The sequence below is a fragment of the Musca vetustissima genome, unplaced genomic scaffold (assembly GCF_032173495.1).
Source record: "Musca vetustissima isolate MV318-11 ecotype Yass unplaced genomic scaffold, APGP_CSIRO_Mvet_v1 utg539, whole genome shotgun sequence".
In the NCBI taxonomy this organism is placed as follows: domain Eukaryota; kingdom Metazoa; phylum Arthropoda; class Insecta; order Diptera; family Muscidae; genus Musca; species Musca vetustissima.
Genome location: NW_026885358.1, coordinates 32,952 through 46,201, shown reverse-complemented (window position 1 = coordinate 46,201; position 13,250 = coordinate 32,952).

Below are 13,250 nucleotides of genomic sequence, written 5' to 3'. Positions count from 1 at the left end.
TTGATTTGACATTGTGACCAGCAGTAATACCGGCTAGCTGTCATGCCAAGCCAGCATAGATCGCAGTTTTCAGCTCATTGCAAGGTGGTATGTTCCACGATCCGAACCTCCAATTCAGGTAGTCCACAAACATGTTATTTGCATCTAATGTCCTGTAAATGTTTTGGATAATTGTAATGGTAAATGTTTCGTTTCTTTATTTTCCGGTCTTGAAAGCTTTTGTGAAATGTCTATGAAAAATTAAAGGCATTTCAAACATAGCAAGGATTTTTAAACAAATATGTTTTTCGAAAAGCTAGCTATTTTCCAGGAATTTTCAACTAGAATTTTAGAAAAAAATATTTTTTTATTCAAAATCCCTTAAACTATTTAAAAAAACTCTCGCCTGTATATAGACCCTTAATTTTTTTAACTAAACCCAAGGCTTTCTATAGACCCTTAAATTTAAAAAAAAAAATCCAAGGCTTCGTATAGACATTGAAAAAAAATGATTTTATACCCTTCGCCAATAGGGAATAGGGTATTTGTGCAACAGGCAACAGGAATCGAGATAGACCCATGGTTCCTTTTGAGAATATGTATAGAATCACTTCGATTTATGCATGTCCGTCCGTTTGTTGGTGTCAAATTGTAAAAAGAACAAGTCGCATTTATAATCCGATTTGAATGAAATTTGGCACAAGTCACTTATTTGGCCCAATTTGGAGAAAATCGGTTGAGATTTAGATATAGCTCTCATATATAGTTTCGTCCGATTTTAGGTAAATGGTGCACCAAAGCACCTGAAAATCATTCAATTTGCACGAATTTTGGCACAGTGTACTGAATTGAGCCTAGAATGATGAGTTGATGAGTTTCGGGAAAATCGGTTCAGATTTTGATATAGCTCTCATATATATTTTCGTCCCCTTATATCTTTCGATTTGTACGAAATTTGGCATAGAGTACTGAATTAGGTCCAGAATGATGTGTACCAATTTTCGAGAAAATCGGTTTAGATTTAAATATAGCTCCCATGGTACACCATTTACCCTAAATCGGACGAAAGTCCAATTTAAGGTAAATGGTGCACCAAAGTCCCTGAATGTCTTTCGATTTGTACAAAACTTGGCATAGGGTACTAAATTAGGTCCAGAATGATGTGTGCCAAGTTTCGTGAAAATCGGTTCAGATTTAGATATAGCTCTCGCATATAGTTTCGTCCGATTTAAAGTAAATGGGGCATCAAAGTCCCTATATATCTTTCGATTTGCACGAAATTTCGCATTGTGTACTGAATTGAAACTAGAATGACGTGTGTCAAGTTTCGAGAAAATCGGTTCAGATTTAGATATCTCCCGCATATAGTTTCGTCCGATTTAAGGTAAAAGGGGCACCAAAGTCCCTATGTATATTTCGATTTGCACGAAATTTGGCGCAGAGTACTGAATTAGGTCCAGAATGATGTGTGCTAAGTTTCGTGAAATAAGATCGGATGTAGATATATGTTAATTTAGTTCCAAAGCCCCTACATTTATTTCGATTTGCACGAAATTTGGCATAGCGTACTGAATTGAGTCTAGAATGATGTGTGTCAGGTTTCGAGAAAATCGGTTCAGATTTGGATATAGCTCCCATACATAGTTTTGTCCGATTTTATGTAAATGGTACACCAAAGTCCCTATATATCTTTCGATGTGCACAAAATTTGCCATAGGGTACTGAATTAGGTCCTGAATGATATATGCTAAGGAATATCAAAAAACGTGATTTATGCCCAACAAAATGTCAGACCCGGCCGACTTATCTATGAAAAAAAAAACATTAAAGTGGAAACTAACAATTGAAACGAACAACAACAACGAGGACAGAAATAGACAAAGAGCTAAATCAACCGATCCGACTGTCTGTCTATCTATCACTATGACTATCGCTTTGTTTGCTCGACGAAGTTGGTGGTAACAAAAAAAACAGAAAAACGGGCTTAAAAACAGGGAACAGCAGATTTGTTTCCATTTGCTGGAAGTGGAGTTTTTGTTGTTTCTGCTTCTATCAAAAAGCAATCTATAAGAGACTCTTTGAATTGGTCCAAAGGAACGAACTATACTTAAAAACCGAACGAACGAAGGAGAAGGCGTAACAAAACACGAATCAAAGCTAGTCAAATGGAAATGAAAGGAACTGCTGCCAGGCGGCAGTCATCCAATCGGACTGGTGGATGGCCTTTGTTGTACAGTATAGCATACAGCAGCTCGGCGGTTGTAATAGCTTGGCGGCAACATTCAAATTATTTGGAAAGGAGCTGTCTCAAAAAGCATGTATGCGGAGCAGGGTTGACACAACTAATTTGGAATAATTTTTTGAAAAAAAAAAAAATAATTCGAATTCGAATTTTTATTATAAAAAATTAGCTCAAATTTTTTATTAAAAAAAACTAAAAAAAAACATTTTTTTTTTTAATAATGTTTCCACTTTTTTTTTTTTTTGAAAAAAAAATATATTTTTTTTAACTCAACATTTATTTATTGTTTTGATTTTTTTTTAGAAAACGTTTTAGATAAATTTAAAAAAATAGTCTTTTGATATGGCAACTCTGTTTATAAATATTGCAACATTTCTCTTTAACGGTTTCAAACAACCAACCAACCCAACCACCACCATCAAATTTTGCTTCTAGGCTTTAAGATTTTTATTTTTTTTCGATTTTTCACTTCTTTCTAATCAACTTGTAAATGGCCAGCCATTAAAAATCGAAGCCTTTGCTTTAATTTCGTATTGAAAATAAATAAATAAGTATCGTACAACAGTTATAAATAATTTCAATAATTAATCATGATCAGAAAGTTTTCGCATCTCATGAATCGAAGTTTTTGGAAAAACAAAAAAACCCCAACAAAGCCAAACTGAAATAATCGGTTCAATTTAATGATCCACCACCGCCGTCTGTTTGAAGAAATTCAACATCGTAAAAGGGGTCAACTATTCATTGATATTTTTTTAGCTTTTGTTTGAATTTTGTTTTGCTATGTTAATTGCTTAATAACTAACGGTTGTAACAAGATTCTGAAACACCAACTTAAATTGTGAAATATTTTTAGAGACTCTATTTTTGAAAGTCAAAATAAGGGGACTTAAAAAAAAAATATTTTCCAGAATTTACTAACAAAAAATATATTTTTAAAGAGTGGATTTTTTAAAAAAATATTTTTAAGCTCTAAACACAGACGTGGATTTTTAAAAAATATATTTTTAAGCTCTATACACAGATTTTTTAAAAACTTTGATTTGGAAAATATGAGGACTATATACAGGCGTGATTTTTTAAAAAAAACATTTTTAAGGTCTATACACAGGCGTGGTTTTTTTAAATATATTTTTATACCCTACACAACTATGTTGTATTATAGCTTTGTGCAGCCCGAAAAGTTTGTAACGCCGCGAAATATTGGTCATAGACCCACCTTTAAGTGTACCGATCGCCATATCTCGACTAGCTAAGTCGATCTAGACATGTGTGTCCGTCCGTCTGTCCATTATAATTTTTAAACACGATACAGGCCACAGTTATGGACCAATCTTCACGCAGGCATGCAGGATGGGTTCTGCCCAATGAAGACCCCTATTGTTTTTGGTAAAGATCGGTTAATATTTAGGGGATGAAATGAACCAAAAACTTTAATTTTGGGCCGCAATTATGGCCCAAACATCGCGAATTTTTACGCGGAGAAGGGACAAAGAATAAGCACGACTGTTTTTATAAAGATCGGTCAATATTTAGCGTGTCAAATGGACCCTGACTTTTATGTGAAACATTACAATATTTTTATTCTGGGGCGTATATACTTGCTCCTGAAGGACATATACCCGAGAAATTGATAATATATCCTAGAGGAGTTGTTGACCTTCAAATTGATACCAATTATATGGCTGTGTGTACTCTGATGTGGGAGTTATACGTAATTAGGTAAAGCTGACTATGTGTATAGTATTACTATTACTCCATTAGAGGACAGAAATGTCTCGCTGATCTCTTTGAAATTGTACATGAATTTCCGATTACGGTCAAGGACGACGCCTATAGTTTTTGGTGAAGTTGGGATTTCATTCAGGGGGTGCAATGAACCGAAAAGTTTAATTTTGTCCGATTTTCTAATCGCTCTAAGGGCAATTATTATATGCAGAACATCACATATTTTACAAGGTGAAGGGGATCTGACCAAATACTTAGAGCGGCTGTTTAGATGATCGGTCAATTTTCCGAGGGTCAAATCAACCAAAACCTAAAGTGACCAATTTTTTATTTTAAGGCGTAAAAATTCACTTTAAGAAAACAATTGGAAAATATACCAGGGTTAGAAAGTGGAGTGGTTGATCTGTAATCGACAAAAAGGGTGCAAATATCACCCAGGCTCAAAATATAGAACCACAAAATGTTTACTTTTCGTGGTAGTTGTATATGGTCGGCGCCGTCCGACTATACTGCTCCGCTTACTGGTTTTGCACGAAATTTGGCATAGTGTGCCGAATAGAGTGTAGAATGATATGTGCTGAGTTTCTTAAAAATCAGTTCAGATTTAGATATAGCTCCCATATATATTTTCGCCCGATTTTCTGTAAATGGTGTACAAAAGTCATTATATATATTTCGATTTGCACAAAATTTGGCATGAGTACTGAATTAGGTCCAGAATTATGTGTGCTAAGTTTCGTGATAATCGGTTCAGATATAGATATAGGTACCATACATATTTTCGTCCGATTTTAGGTAAATGGCGTACTTAAGTCCCTATATACCTTTCGATTTGCACGAAATTCGGAATAGCGTACTCAATTAAGTCGAGAATGGCGTGTATAAGGTTTCGTGAAAATCGGTTCGGATTTAAATATAGCTCCCATATATATTTTCGTCCGATTTAAGGTAAATGGTTCACCAAAGTCCCTTTATACTTTCGATTTGCACGAAATTTAGCATAGCGTACTGAATTAGGTTCAGAATGATGTGTGCTAAGTTTGGCGAAAATTGGATCAGATGTAGATATAGCTCCCATATATTTCGTCCGATTTTATGTAAATGGTGCACCACAGTCCCTATATATCCTTTGATTTGCACAAAATTTGGCATAGAGTACTGAATTGAGTGTAGAATGATGTGTGCTGAGTTTCGTGAAAATCGGTTCAGATTTACATATAGCTCCCATATATAGTTTCGCCCGATTTTAGGTAAATAGTGTTCCAAAGTCCCTATATATCCCTAATATTTTTTAATCAACGACAAAAAGCGATGATTTTTTAATTAATGGTTGACATAGGCGTGTTGCATGACCCTACCACGACAACATCTCTGCCTAGTTTTCTTCTTTCAAGAAAAATAAAATTTCAAATCAAGTTTTCTATTTTTTCATTATTTTATTTCTAAATTACTCATTTCCTTTTTGGCGACAAATTATATTGTCTCACGAGATATTGAAATCGATTATTGTGGCCAACATAATAGGGGGCCATTGTCAAGAACATATCCGTTATATGGTTATCAATGAATTCTAAAGTTAATGGTCGATGAGCTGGATAATGGAGACATCTATACCCTTCCTCCACCACCACTATTTAACAACGCAATGAATAAAATGAAAATGCATTCAAACTTCTGTGCCAACAACAACAACGACGACAAAATCAACTCTTTTTAGTTAAAAGCAAACAACAAACATTTATAGGGCAATTAAAAAATAAAAGTTTAATTTGTGAGATGGGAGGTAGAGACACACACACTCACATACCAACCAATACAATTGAAGTTGCATTTCAATCCAATACCACCATTTGTCTTTCGAATTCCAAAAAGAAATATTTTTTGAAGAAATTCTAAAACAAAAATCATGTTATCAATAGCGATTATGTCTGATGACTACGAACGAAGATGATGTTGACAATGGTGGATGGGGGGATGGGGATGTGGATATTGAAAATATGTACATATGTCTCGTACTTCAGATTCACCAACGAGGAAAAATATTTAAAGTGCATTGTGAAGTTTTGAAAGGTTTGCAAGAAAGAAATGATAATTTATGCAGCAGCAGCTTGACATGCATGTGAGGCGGAAATAATTTAAGAGTCGGAGATGGGAAAGCAATTGGAATTATTTTTCTTGGGGAATGAGAGAAGAGGTATACATTGCATTAAATCGGCCGAAAATATATGTGGGAGCTATATTTAAATCTGAACCGATTTGTACGAAACTTAACACACACCATTATAGGCTCAATTTAGAACGCTTCGCCAAATTTCGTGTAAATCGAAAGATATACAGGGTCTTTGGTGCACTATTTATATTAAATAGGACGAGAATATATATGAAAGCTATATCTAAATCTGAACCGATTTTTACGAAACTTAGCACACATCATTCTAGGCCTAAGTGAGTGCGCTATGCCAAAATTCGTGCGAATCGAAAGATATATAGGGAGTTTGGTGCACTATTTACATAAAGTCGGACAAAACTATATATGGGAGCTATATCTAAATTTGAACCGATTTTCACGAAACTTAACATACATCATTCTAGACTGAATTCAGTACGCCATACCAAATTTCGTGTAAATCGAAAAAAAATAGGGGCTTTAGTGTACCATTTACTTGAAATCGGACGAAAATATATATGGGAGCTATATCTAAATCTGAAACGATTTTCACGAACCTTAGCACACATCATTCTCGACTCAATTCAGTACGCTATGACAAATTTCGTGCAAATCGAAATATATATAGGGATTTGGCACATCATTTACATAAAATCGAACGAAAATATATATGGGAGCTATATCTAAATCTGAACCGATTTTCCCGAAACTTAATACACATAATTCAAGACTCAATTCAATACGCTATGCCAAATTTTGTGCAAATCGAAAGACATTTAGGGGCTTTGGTATACCATTTACATAAAATCGGACGTAAATATATATGGGAGCTATATCTAAATCCGAACCGATTTTCACGAAACTTAACTCATAACATTCTAGGCTCAATTCAGTACGCAATGCCAAATTTCGTGCAAATGAAAGGATATACAGGGACTTTGGTTCACCATTTACTTAAAATCGGACGTAAATATATATGGGAGCCATATCTAAATTTGAACCAATTTCCACGAATCTCAGCACATATTATTCTAAGCTCAACTCAGTACGTTATGCCAAATTCGTGCAAATCGAAATAAATATAGGGACTTTGGTGCACCATTCACATAAATTCGGACAAAGCTATATATGGGAGCTATATCTAAATCTGAACCGATTTTCACGGGAGTAAGCACACATCATTCTGGACCCAATTCAGTATCCTATGACAAATTTCTTACAAATCGAAAGATATATAGGAACTTTTGTGCCTATTTTACTCTAAATCGGACGAAACTATATCTAAATCTGAATCGATTTTCACAAAACTTAGCACACATCATTCTGGACCTAATTCAGTACGCTATGCCAAATTTCGTGCAAATCGAAAGATATATAAGGACTTTGGTACACCATTTACCTTAAATAGGACGAAACTATATACGGGAGCTATATCTAAATCTGAACCGATTTTCTTCAATTTCAATAGGGCTCGTCTTTGGGCAAAAAAAGTGACCTATACCAACTTTCATCGAGTTCGAGTCATAAATGCGACCTGTACTTTCTTTGCAATTTAACATGGAGAGACAGACGGACGGACATGCATAAATAGACTTAGAAAGTGATTATATCCATATTCTCAAAAGGAACCATGTGTCTATCACGTTTCCTTTTGCCTTTTACAAACATATGCACATTGAAATAATACCCTGTACCACAGTGAGGTGAAGGGTATAAAACGTGGGTTATATGGGGACTATCCCTAAAAAGGGGGCGAACATTAATAATTTTTGATAGGGAGATTTGTTACCAAATACCACAACAAAATACCAAATTATAGGGAATTTGGTTCAAAAACGCGCTTTACTCCAAAATACCGAAAATTGGGTGGTACCCTTATATGGGGGCTACCCGAAAAAATGCGCCTATACTTATAATTTTCGGTGGAGTGATTTGCTACCAAATAAGAACTCAAAGTATTAAATTACAGCCAACTCAGTCGGAAAATACGATCAAAACCCCCAACATACTGAAAATTGGGGGTACCGTTATATGGGGTCTAACAGAAAAAGTGGACCTATATTTATACATTTTTAGTGGAGAGTTTTGGTTCCCAATAAGAACCTAATATACCAAATTACAGCATATTCGGTTGACGTGCTCAAAAACCGAAAATTGGGGGTACTCTTATATGGGAGCTATGCCTAAACGTGGACCGATATAGACCATCTTCGAACTTGCCTGCAGACAAAAGACGACTTTGTGCAAAATTTTGGCGATCTATCTCAATTCGTTTAGACGCTAGAGTGATTACAACAGAAGGACAGGCGGACATGCTTAGATCGTCTTAGAAATTTATTTTTTATAGGGTCGGAAATTAATATTTCTACAAACCGAAAAACAAAATTAATATACCCCCATACTATGGTGGAGGATATAAAAATCAACTCCTATGTTGGGTTCTTTAAAAATATTTGAAAAATCCATATAGAGTATTAAAAAAAAATCATGCCTATATTCGGTCCTTTAAAAAATATTTTTTTAATCCATGCCTATGTAGGACCTTTAAAAAATCGAATCCGATATTATGTTTTATAAAATTTTGTTTTTTCCACGCCTGTATAAATATTTTTTTAATCCACGACTGGTCCGAGGCCTATATAGGGGCCGTTCAAAAATATTTGAAAAGGTCCACGTCTATACTGGGTCCTTAAAAATATATATTTTTATACCCTACACAACTATGTTGTCAGGGTATTATAGCTTTGTGCAGCCCCAAAAGTTTGTAACGCCGCGAAATATTGGTCCTAGACCCACCTTTAAGTATATCGATCGTCATATCTCGACTAGCTGAGTCGATCTAGACATGTGTGTCCGTCCGTCCGTCTGTCCATTATAATTTGTAAACACGATACAGGCCACAGTTATGGACCAATCTTCACGAAATTTTCCATGTAGGATGGGTTCTGGCCAATGAAGACCCCTATTGTTTTTGGGAAAGATCGGTTAATATTTAGGGGATGAAATGGACCAAATACTAAATTTTTGTCGGTTTTTCTGGTCGCTCCAGAGGCCGCAATAATGGCCCGAACATCGTGAAATTTTGCATGGAGAAGGGGATCGGGGCAAAGAATAAGCATGTCTGTTTTGATAAATATTGGTCAATATTTAGCGGGTCAAATGAACCCTGACTTTTGTGTGAAAAATGACAAAATTTGTATTCTATAGCGTACATATTTACCCCTGATTGATATAGACCCGAGAAGTTGATATTATATCCAAGAGGAGTGGTTGACCTTTAAATTAATACCAATTACATTGTTGTATGTGCTCGGATGTGGGAGTTACACCTAAATATTTATAGGTATCTCCGTATCCGTATATTATTTAGTAACCCATTATCACTCTAGAGCGCGGAACTATAGCGCTGATCGCTTTGAAATGTTCCTTAAGGTTCCAGTTATGGTCAAGGACAACGCCTATAATTTTCGGTGATGATCAGATAATAATTTTGGAATGAAGTGGGCCGAAAACTTAATTTTTTGTGTTATTTTCGAGTCAATATATAGACCAGAAATGAAAGCCGAACATCGCAACACAACCCACGGTGAAGGGAATCTGGACAATGGCTGTACTGAATACTCGTAATATTCGGAAAATATGTCAGTGTGAGGAAGAGGTGCTGTTTACCTCTAATCGGGCAAGAGGATGCCAATATCACGAAATATTGCCCAGGCTCGGAATAAACATCCGCAGAAATTTGAGTTCCGTGGTAGTTGTGTAGGGTATCGTATGGTCGGCCCCGTCCGACTATACTGCTCCGCTCACTGGTTTTTAATATCGCCCTCATTGGCTCCTACATTTTTATACCCTACACAACTATGTTGTCAGGGTATTATAGCTTTGTGCAGCCCAAAAAGTTTGTAACGCCGCGAAATATTGGTCCTAGACCCACCTTTAAGTATACCGATCGTCATATCTCGACTAGCTGAGTCGATCTATGTGTGTGTCCGTCCGTCTGTCCATTATAATTTGTAAACACGATACAGGCCACAGTTATGGACCAATCTTCACACACTTTTGCGTGTAGAATGGGTTCTGGCCAATGAAGACCCCTATTGTTTTTGGAAAAGATCGGTTAATATTTAGGGAATGAAATGGACCAAAAACTTTATTTTTGTCTGTTTTTCTGGTCACTCCTGAGGCCGCAATTATGTCCCAAACACCGCGAATTTTTGCATGGAGAAGGGGATCGGACCAAAGAATAAGCATGCTTGTTTTGATAAAGATCGGTCAATATTTAGCGGGTCAAATGAACCCTGACTTTTGTGTGAAAAATGACAAAATTGGTATTCTATGGCGTATATATTTGCCAAGACCCGAGAAGTTTATAGTGTGTTCAAGAGGAGTGGTTGACCTTATAATTGATACCAATTATATGGTCGTATGTACTCAGATGTGGGAGTTACACTTAAATATTTAAAGGTGCTTACGTATTCAGACATTATTTAGTAACCCAATACAACACTAGAGGGAGGAAATATAGCGCTGATCGCTTTCCATGAGATTCCAGTTATGGTCAAGGACAACGCCTATAATTTTCGGTACGAAAACTTAACTTTTTGTGTTTTTCATTTTTGGCTCAATCTATAGGCCACAACATCTCAACATAACCCACGGTAAAGAAAATCTGGACAAGTACAGCCCTAGTCTACTGAATATTGCTAATATTTGTTGACCTTTAGTCGGGTGTCAAGAGAGTGCAAATAACGCAAAGTTAGATTTTCGTGGAAGTTGTGTAGGGTATTATATGGTCGGCCCCGTCCGACTATACTGCTCCGCTCACTGGTTTTATATAGGCCACTTAAATTATTTTTTTAAAATAACCCACGCCTATATTGGCCCTTAAATTACTTTTTTTTAGAAACCTCGCATACATTGGCCCCTTAAACGATTTTTTAAAAACCCACTCCTATGTAGGCTCTTAAAGTATTTTTTTAATTCCAAAAATCCTCTCTATTATTGGATCTCGTAAAATTATGTTTCTTATATTTTTATAACAATAATCTTTGATTTTTTTTCAAGAACTTCCTGTTTTGTGGAACAGAACCTTTTTAATAAAAAGAAACCAAAACCAAACAACGGATCAAAACAAAACTAAAAGCCATTGAACAATCTCACTGTCAGTCCGCCTGTCTTCCTGACTGCTACACACAGTGAGGTAAACGAACAAGAACAATTCCCCCTTTGAACAAAATATCATATGCTACTATGGTGCATATGCTCCAGCCAGCATTCCATTGGAGCAAAAGCACAACAACCTACAACAACAACGACAACATCAACTTCAGCATTAATGATTAAATAAACTATAGAAACCGTTTGGTGCGACATGATTCACATTTTTTTTCATAAAAGCTCCATATCCCCCTTTTATGGGTCTGAGTTGAGTAGAAGATCTTTGATGCTGTTTTTCTTTTTGTTTTTTTCTTCCTCTTCTTTTTAGTTTAATTCCGATTTTTTTTAAAGAAAAGACAAACAAATTTTTTTGAATGGATAGTGTGGGATTTATGACAACAAGGGCCAACAAATCTATTGGAGTTCATGACTACGTCCATTCACAATAAGAAATTTTCATGGCCATCCATCATTTCATGGCATCCCTGGAGACCCCCCTTAAAAAAAAACCTGTCCCAAAAATGCTAATTATGAAGCCTTATCACATGCGAATAAATCAATTAAAGGCATATTTAAGATTCTGCTTAGGAATCAATCTTAAAATGGTAAACTATGTTGCCCGCACATCCTCCGATCCAACAATGTAATATATACAAATATTTGTCTACTGGTTTCATCGGATCAAGCACCTTCCTGCCTCACACCCAAATCCGAATCAGCAAGTGGTGTGGAGTGTGGATCATCTCTCTGAAGTGTCAATGCAAATTACGACAGCTCTGCAAGACCATCAACTAGAAATTCCGCTAAATTGTTGATCACAGCACCCTCCCCCCAAGAGAGAGAGGGTACATAGCAAGAGTACACAATGTTGGAAGGTGGAATGCTTCCCGACTTGTTGGCGTTATGATGGTGTTGCTGCTGCTGCTACATTAAATTATACCAGCGGCTGATGATCTCAATTGTAAATTGACATCAAGAATCTGTGGCACGTTGCAACTGCAACGCAGCTCTTCTTAATAATAATGGCGGTGATTATGGCACACGACCAACCAGAAAAAATATAGAAGAACATCCAGATATTGCAGCTCTTCTTTTCTACTTTTTCGTTATGATGGTCATTGGAGGCTACTGGAAATGCAAATCAGCAAAATATGGAGGAGAAGGCGAGTTATTTTGAAAGACGACAAACATACATTTTACAGAGAGAAGTAGATGAAGAGGAAAATAAAATTATGCCTCAAAACTGGTCCCATAAATCTTAACAAGCGGATGCAACTGTGAATAAATAGTGGATGCACGGGGCGGACTCTATTGTGGTATAGAGTGGCAAAACAAAGGAAATTCTGTCTCCGAAATACGATACAGATTTATTTGTTCTATTTTTAGTTAGGGGACATTTTGTGTCGTTGAGACCCTGAGGTCTCTAGGAAAAATTCCGAGACTCTCAAGTCGTTATTTTTTTTCTTCAGAAACATTTCTGGCAACCACAGTGTGCTGATTTTTTTTAATCCCAAAACTCTCAGTTGGCGGATTTTTTCTTTAGAAAAAAATTCCGAGACCCTCAGGTTGCCGACTCCGTAACTCTCAGGTTGCACATATTTTGTATATAAGAAATTCAGAGAGAACCTCAGTTCGCCGATGATTTTATATACAGAAAACATTTCGAAGAACCACTATTCGTCGATTATTTCTTCTATAGACCCCTCAGCTTCTTAATTTTTGTTTATAGACAAAATCCGAGACCCTCAGGTGGCAGTTTTTTTTCTCTATAGAAAAAAAAAAATCCAAAATTCCATTCCATTCATTATTTTTTTATAGACAAAATTCGAGACCCCCAGGTGATCGATTTTTTATAGAAAAATTACCGTAAACTCAATACGCGGATTTTTCTATAAAAATGTACAAGACTCTCAGGTTGCGGATTTTTTTTCTCTAGAAAAGATTCTGGGACCCTCAGGTTACAGATTTTTTGTATAA